The following is an 8,804-nucleotide window of genomic DNA, read 5'->3' as shown; positions in this document are numbered from 1 at the left end:
TGAAGGATCATCTAATCTCTGTAGTATTACATAACCTAAAATGGGGTGTTTTAGAGGGTATAAAAGGTCTCCTGAATGTTTCTCCGTCAAGCGAAGGTCCCCTACCTGGCTGATCCTGCTGAGCAGGGCTGTGCCGTGTTCTGCCTCCGAAACACGTCTTCGGTTTCTCAAGTTGGAAGAAGTCTTTCAAAATGTCAGATAGCAAGATCCACATCTAATTCCCACAGTAAATGAGCTATGGTGTTTAATTGTAGCTTTTCTGTCCAGTTTTCAAAATTTCAAACTTCAATATGCATTTTCATCTTGCAGCACTTGTTACGTTGGGAAGTGAAAGGAAGAGCAGGTTCCTGGGCAGGGCGCAGCCTGCTGCACATGCGCAGACCCGAGCACTTACATGTCCAGAAGTGTTGTGAGAGGGGTGGGGACTTTTAGATGCCTCCAAATAAGTCTGGCCCTAAGAGCTTTTTAGTCCTTTGATCTTAGTAACTAGTATTTCCTGCCACTAACTCTTAGGGAGCCTAAGAACTTGTCTGGAAAGGAAAAAGGGAACAGAAGTCCCAGGGAAAGACAGCATTGACCATCCATTCAATATAGTTTGATTCAATGTAGTGCCAGCATACATACTCAGGCAGGAGCACCACAGCCAAAAGGGGTTTTCTCACTTTTATAAAGAAAAGTGGGATTTGTAGTTCAGGACTCCCTGCTCATCACTTCCTCTTCCGGATGCCTCTGGGATTTGTAGTTCAGCATCACAGCCTGCAGGACTCTGCAGGGTTGCTCCGCTTCTGCTATAAACTAACCTTACATTTCCTATTCACATAACACATTACATTACACAATGCATACACTGTGGTATGAACTTTCATTACCTGAATAGATCACAGCTCTTCTCCACTGAAAGAAAGAGAAATCGGGGTGAGACCGTATCTGAGCAAATGCCCCTGTAAAGGATTCCTGGATGAGGAGCATCTGGCCCAAGCAAAAGCCAGGGAAGACCAGAGTGATGCTGGACACAAATGGGGCAACATGTGGAAGGACTAGCTGAGACAGTGTCATTTCATGGCATTATATCCATACAGACCTCATCCATTAAAGTCATGTCAAATCTGTAAGCATAGGCAGAGGGAGAAAAATTTATTTGGAGGGGGGCTTAGTGTGCATGCGTACCCCTGCCCAGGCCCCCCGGGGGGTGGAGGGGTGGGAAGGGCCACTGCAGAGGAGTGCATTCCCCTGCTTGCTCCCCCATGCCACGCCGCACCCCTGAAAGAGCAGCTGGAATCTGATTGCCCCGTGATCCGGCCTGGCCAGGGCCCTATACACAATGTAAAATATTAAGTTTCACAACTAATTGCCATTATAAACTAGCTGCAGGGTTTATCCTCAGCCATTCCTTCCAGGATTAAATAGTCCTTATTTTCCTTCCAAACTGATATATGAAATTTCCTCTTCCATTGTTCCCTGGCTGGAAAGTGAAGGGATCCGCATACAGGAAGTTGGAGCAATTTCAAATCCAATCAAGTGACAATAGAGTCTGCTCTTAAAGAAACAGCCACACTTCCAATAAAATGCAAGTAGAGGCACCTAGGAACAGAGGTCTGGAACAGCCTCGAAGGTCATCCAGTTTAGTCCACTCTTAAACTTAAAAGTTGTTCTTAACTGTTTTCACACTGACCTGAAACAGACCTCCTTCTTCTTGCTGCCTTCATAGAGGTAGAAAGTGAGGATATCTGTAGCAAAGTATGAGTGACCTCCCTGAGGGCATCTCCTTTACAAGTTGCAATTGCACTTTGCTGTGCTGGAGTACAGCTGGAAGGGACCGCCAGAGGTCATCTAGTCCGATCTCCTGCCTGAGTCAGGTTTTCCTCTATCCAGACAGCCCAGCCCAGCCCAGCCCAGCCCAGTTCTTCTGTGCTCTCCTCTCAGGCAAGTGTCTGATTGACTCAAATGCTTCAACAGGTCAAGGACACCCAGGGATCTGCTCAACATAATACTTATAAGAGCTTTTAGCTGTAGTTCACCACTGGCTGGAAAAGTTCTTGCATGTAAAATCCCACCACGGAAGAAATGTCCATTTCTGCCAATAAAGCCTCCTCTGCACTCACAGTGCTGGGCTGCTTATACCTTAGCATTCGTTGTCTCTCCACTTTTTCTTGCTCTTTCTGCTTTTTCTTGCTGTTCACTCTTCCCACACTGAAGTTGATAGCTGGGTCATGCATCCATTCTGGCTGCAGAGAGGGGATTTGGTGACAGATAGTAATGGGCTCAGAGACAGCATGCCCTCAACGCTGTGGGGCCCTTGGTATGCAGGGGCCCGGGGCAATCTGCACCAGTTTCCCCTGACTCTGGTGAGCCTTGGCTAGGAACACATGTCTGGAAGGGCCTCTAAAGCAATCCAGTTCAGTCCTCTGCATTTCCACACACCCCTTTACCAAATATTTCCTAACAATGACCCACTGCAAACTTTTATATAGAACAAGTACAACAACTTGACCAAAAAGGAACCCCCCGAGAAAATGGCACAGGTAAAAGAAGGAGACATGCAGGCAGTGAGACTGCAAGGAGAGAGAAGTTATTGGATATATGCACAGAGGATCCAAGGAAGAGGAATATACCTAGTGCTGTCTTTGCCAGTCTGACATAAGTGAAAAATCTTGATCCCTAATTTGACAATTGGCTTCACATTGAGCAGAAGAGCAGAGTAGTCTTATGCTGAGCCTTTGAGGTGTCTACGTATGAGCATAAAGATCAGCCCATCCCATGCACTGCCCCGACTTGTAGGTATGGCCACTGTCCAAAGCAAATTAGGGCCAAGTCCAAGGAGCTGGATGACAGTTTTCCTTCCACTCTTCTACGGAAAAGTAGTTCTTAACTTTTTTCACACTGACCTGAAACATACCGCCTTCTCCTCCTTGCTGCCTTCATAGAAGTAGCAAGCAAGGATACCTGTAGCAAAGGAAGAATGACAGTCCCTGAGGGCATCTCCTTTAGGATTGGGAGATAAGAATCCTTCAAAGAAGCCATCCCAGACTGGTTGTACTGGCAGCACTGGTGATTGTAGACTGTTTTGCACATGCTCCATTTTAGATGGAGGCAAGAGCAATGCTGAGAAGTCTGTTCTCCGTGCTGTTGAAGAGGAGACTGGTTAAATACAAAGGACATTTCATTTCATTGTCAAACTGGAATAACTTCACCAAACAGCTGAGTCACTAGTAACCTTTTCACTCATGAAGTTCATTTATGTATTACTGGAGAGTCCAAAGGTTGAAGCCCAGCCCAGCCCAGTTCTTCTGTGCTCTCCTCTCTGGCAAGTGTCACACTGACATATAGAAATGTTTTCATGTTTAAACAAATGCTTCAACAGGTCAAGGACACCCAGGGTGCTGCTGTACATAGGACGCATAAGAGCTTTTCTGCTGTAGTTCAACGCTGGCTGGAAAAGTTCTTACTTGCAAAATCCCAGCACAGATACAATGTCCATTACTGCCAATAAAGCCTCCTCTCCGCTCACAGTGCTGGGCTATCTATACCTTAGCATTCCTTGTGCCTTCACATTTTCTTGCTCTTTCTGCTTTTCCTTGCTGTTCACACATCCCATTTGGAGGGTGATAGCTAGGCCATGCATTTATTCTGGCTGCATAGTGGGTATTTGGTGACAGATAGGAAAGGGCTCAGAGAGTCTGAGCAATGACCACTTGGGATGAAAGAAGGATGAGCAAGATTGTTAACAGGATGGAAGCTGCTTTAAATGAGACTAATTTTATGCTCTCAGCTTTAATTGGAAAGGAGGTGAGTTCAAGAGAGTTCATTTTCATCTCTGATATAGTGGATTAGAGTAATCCAACTCAGAGGTTACCCAAGTAGGAATTCCCCTGGCAGTTCCCCATCCAGGAGAACAAGGTAGGATGCTGTTTGGGCACTGAAACTTAGTGAGAAGTCAAACAGGACCTTGTGGCTTAGCACCACTTTGTTATATGGTGTCTGGATAGAAGCAGTGGTAGAAAGGGACAATGGCTTGGTTTCGTCTTTAAGAGTTTTCACATTGCTCTCCAGCATTACTTCAGTCTTCATGCAAAAGTCCTTTTGCTGCAACCTTTGCTAGGAGGAGTTTTCATTCCTATTTCCATTTGCTTTCAGAGTGGACAAGAATCATGAGCCATCCAGGTACTGAAAAATCATCATGGATTAATGTCTTCTTTTTACAGTGATACTCTAGGACTAACTAACACTTTGGGACATGAGAATATTTTTACCAAGATGGAAAGAGTCAAAACCTTTTGCAACCAGAATGAACTTTTCGGGGTTTCACCATCCCCATCCCACTGGGGTCCATACAATTCTCAAAGTGGTGGTAAAAGTGGAGAACCTGGGAGGAGGAAGTAGCTAAGTGGTGGGAAAGAACATATTGAATGACTAAGTTGCTCAGTTATAATTTTCAGATGCTTGAATAGGCGCCTGTGGTTGCCACTGTCTTCATTTTCCCCTCCAATTTTCATTAACATGCTTACCCTACATTTACCTTAATGGGTACAAAAGGAACTGACTCAGATAAAGTTTTTATTTTTCAAACCCAGAGAAAAAACTCTCAGGGAATATTTTTGACAACTTTCAATGCTAAGTTAAAATTTCTGCATGGCTGCATAAATGTCTAAGCCTTAAAAGTTAGAAAGAACAACAACTGAACAAAATACACATCACCCCCTGAACAGGTCTGGTCTGGATAAAATAGAGTGGGAAGACGGAGCAACTGGAAGGCACTGGATTAGTGAGGGTGGGTCAGTGGAGAGCACAGTTATGTGAGTTCCCATATTCATACTCATATATACAGGGCCAATTTTCTCAATTCTTCCTCTTTCTGAAGCTGACTCCCTGCCCTCTTGTCATCATTCAGGGCTCTCTCACCTTCCCATTCAGTACACAAAGTCTTCTGCAACCCATGGTCATCAACACTACCTGCTGGGAGCAGATTTGGGAAAGATTGCTATGGGCAACCCTGGAAAAATTAAAAATTAGATGGAGAAATTACTGAGGATTATGGAATTTTGATAGAACTTTCTTTGAATTTTCCTTGATGTTTAAAGAGCAAGTCATAATTTTAAAAACTACATTACACAGTTTAGTGTTGATCTATTATTCCTAGAGAAAATCACCTTCCCTAGTGCAACCAGGCAGTCAACCAACAGAAGTGCTAGGTGAGGCTCACTTGCAGCAGAATTACACATTTATGGGGTACCTCTCCAATAATGTATTTAATCACACAATGAGTAAGAACATGGGAAAGCATTGCCAGAGGACTGGGAAAGGGCCAATGTGGTCCCCATTTTCAAAAAAGGGAGGAAGGAGGACCCAGAAAACTATAGGCCCGTTAGTCTTTCCTCAGTCCTGGGAAAGTTCTTGGAGAAAATTATCCAGGAGTACATCTGCAAAGGACCAGCAGGTTAGATTATGCATAGGGGCAATCAACACAGGTTCATTAGAGGCAGGTCCTGTGAGAAGAGGATGGGAGGAGGAGCCAGCAGCAGACCTACAGGCTGGGGAACTCCCTTCTCATCAGCACAGAGGCAGAAAGGGACCCTGGAGTCACTATTGATTCCAAGATGAACATGGGCTGCCAATGTGGGGATGCGGTCAGGAAGGCTAACCGCACCTTGTCATGCATCCATAGATGCATCATGAGCAGGTTCAAGGAGGTGATCCTCCCCCTCTATGCAACATTGGTTAGGCCACAGGTGGAGTACTGCATCCAGTTCTGGGCGCCGCACTTCAGGAGGAATGTGGCCAGCATTGAGAGGGTTCAGAGGAGGGCCACCCACATGATCAGGGGGCAGCAGGGTAGGCCCTATCAGGAGCGGCTATGGGACCTGAACCTGTTCAGCCTCCACAAAAGAAGTCTGAGAGGGGATCTGGTGGCCACCTATAAACTTGCCAAGGGGGCCCAGCAGGCAGTGGGAGAGTCCCTGTTCCCCCGAGTACCAGGAGTAACAAGGAACAATGGCTATAAGTTGACTGAGAGTAGGTTCAGGCTAGACATCAGGAGATACTACTTCACAGTCAGGGCACCTTTGGAGATGGAATCAACTTCCAAAGTAAGTGGTTCTCGCCTCTACCCTCGGGGTCTTCAAAAGGTGGCTAGATAGACACCTAGCCAGGGTCGTTTGACCCCGGCATCCTTTTCTGCCCATGGCAGGGGGTCGGACTTGATGATCTGCTCAGGTTCCTTCCGACCCTACAAACTGTGAAAGTATGAAAGAAGCTGAACAAAACCACTAGTGTCACACACAGTGCCACCATCCAAGCATTCACCTTTGGGAAAAAGGGATCTGAAAAACAAAATGCTTCATTAGTATGCAACTGTTGACAAAAATCAAATGTCTTAACTCCACAGAAGCATATAACTGTTCTCCAACTGGTTTTACCTGAGGGCAGAATGAGAGCAGAATCTCTTCAGCACTCCTCAAAAACTGGAAACTGATTCTAAATATGCCTCTAACTGAGCACGTCTGCACATTCATGAATGCGCCAAAATTACTGAGCATTACATTTAGTATCTGTGGGCGCCGGTACACGATTACTGAGCATTACATTTAGTATCTGTGGGCACCTGTACACGAATGTGGAGGCTTCTTCAATGTGCTGGGATCCCATGTGTAGGAGCAGACTCAATTATCGAGTCTGCAGGAGCCTGGTGATTGCCACACTCCAGCAGCCTCCTGCGTTGCGTGTATCAGCATCCCTATAGTTCAAAATGTTAGTGGGGCACTTAAATTAAATCAACTAAGCGTTAGTTCAAGCACCCCTACCACCCTTTTTAAGTATGGGGACACTGACCCTAGAGACTCAGTGGCACTTAAAAGCGCTGCCCCCCGTTACCTCTGGAGCACATGTAAAAGTGTCCTGTAATACCAGGTACTAACTCAATGAATAGTAACCAGTGCTAGTGTGCAGTAGCACCAACACACAGTCTTTTAGTGATACTACTGTGCAGTAGACTAATTCTTCTGCACATTACCACAGCTTTTACCAGGATGTGTTATTTGCAGTAGAATTAATCTACTGCGCATTTAGCATCTCATTTAGACATGCCCACTTACAATTTTAACATGGATTTATCAGTGAAACAACAGGATTTGTCCGATGAAGTGCTCATTTAAGGACTAAATAATTCAATTTTTCAGACTATGTGACTGAAATGATTTGAGTTACACTAGCAATCAATTTGTCCCTCAGTGTTCATTATTATTCAAAAAAGCCAGACTAAAATCAAGGTAATCAAATTAGTCCAGATAAGGATTAGCTACCCATCTTCCCCGTATAACTTCTGTTAATACTTCACTTGCTTCTAAAGGTGGTGATTTGGGGTTCTGGATGCCAACCAACCTGATATAAAAACTGCCGATTCCTTCACTTGATGGAGTAAGTTGTTTCTGATCCAACAGGACAAGTTCTGGTGCGAAATTTCATGTATAATGATATTGTTTTCTATTTCAAACTGGCCGTCCTCCCTCTTGAATCTGGTTCCAGAAAGTGGCATTCAATTCTGTCCACTTTGGTTTCTTCACAGCACTCTGGGCTCAGGGAACCACCCTGCTGATCGACAAACCATTCGTATCCCTCCATCCTGGTTATTCTCAAAAGTAATTTGAGGAGCACAACTTATGCCTAGAGGAAAATTAGGGGGATTTCTGTAAAAGTTATGATTCAATTTTGTAAATTGTAAGGCATGGGGTTGAGAGCCTTTGCACTCAAGGGGATTGTCTACACTCAATTGTGAAGTTATGCACTGAAGAGCATTGGTATTTCAGTATCTAACTGCTATTCCTCCTGTCACCTTGTGGGGCTCCTATAGATGTGCAGGGAGCTGGCATGATGAGCTGGAAATCCAGTTGGTTTGGAGCAGACTCAATTAATCGAGTCTGGAGGGGCATAGACAGTAACGCACTCCAGTGGACTCTAGTGTCTGTGAATCGACATCCCGCACCCTGGGAAATGGCAGTGAGGTGCTTTGAACTAAAGCTCATTTGATTAACTTTACTTGAAAACACCCTGCGGCCATTTTTCAGCTTGAAGTCCAGAGCCCAAGCTAGGTGCTTCAGCTCCCTACCCAAAGGATAGGGAGAGCCAGGCACCTAGGAGCATGATCCATAAATGCTACCAGCTAAATGGTCAACTTGGTTTTGGGTCTGATCTGGAAAGTTGCTTGGATTGGGCTCTGAAGGTGAAATAGGCAGGAGAGTGTCTCATTTTTGAGTGCCTGCATCATTTCACTTAGGCAGTTCTTATTATGTCTAGCAACAAAGGTTTAGGTTCCTAGAGCTAAATCCTATGTCACTTTACATGGCCAAAAATATATTTTTCAGACTCATAAGAGCCATTTCTGGTAGTTATGCTTCATTTGAAGTGTTAGCAGTGGTGTGGTGTGGGTGCAGAAACATCCACATAGCAACTGCACATGCTCAGTAGGCTGCATTGTGGCCAGGCCGGTACATGGCAATGTACATGCATAAAATGTGTATTCATAAGTCACAAAATTATGTCCCCCCACTTCCCCACCCCCAAATTGTATGACTGGCATCTTTGACAGAGAATAAGGAGGGTTATCCTGTGTTTAAAACCCAATAGTCAAGAGGTCAGGTCACTTGCCTGGAAAGAAAGAGACGTGGATCCTAGGCCTGCCTCTCCAGATCGGGTTTGAAACTACATGTCTGTGACCTCCTAGCATAATATTTAACCATACTGCGGCAAGTCATGTACTGATCCAGACCTCCTTTGGAAGCTGAGCCATTCTACTTTGTATTTACAATTCACTG

The sequence above is a fragment of the Alligator sinensis genome, unplaced genomic scaffold (genome assembly GCF_000455745.1).
Source record: "Alligator sinensis unplaced genomic scaffold, ASM45574v1 scaffold1668_1, whole genome shotgun sequence".
NCBI classification, from domain to species: domain Eukaryota; kingdom Metazoa; phylum Chordata; order Crocodylia; family Alligatoridae; genus Alligator; species Alligator sinensis.
The sequence above is the reverse complement of the archived record's forward strand: the minus strand, read 5'-3'. Positions refer to the sequence as shown.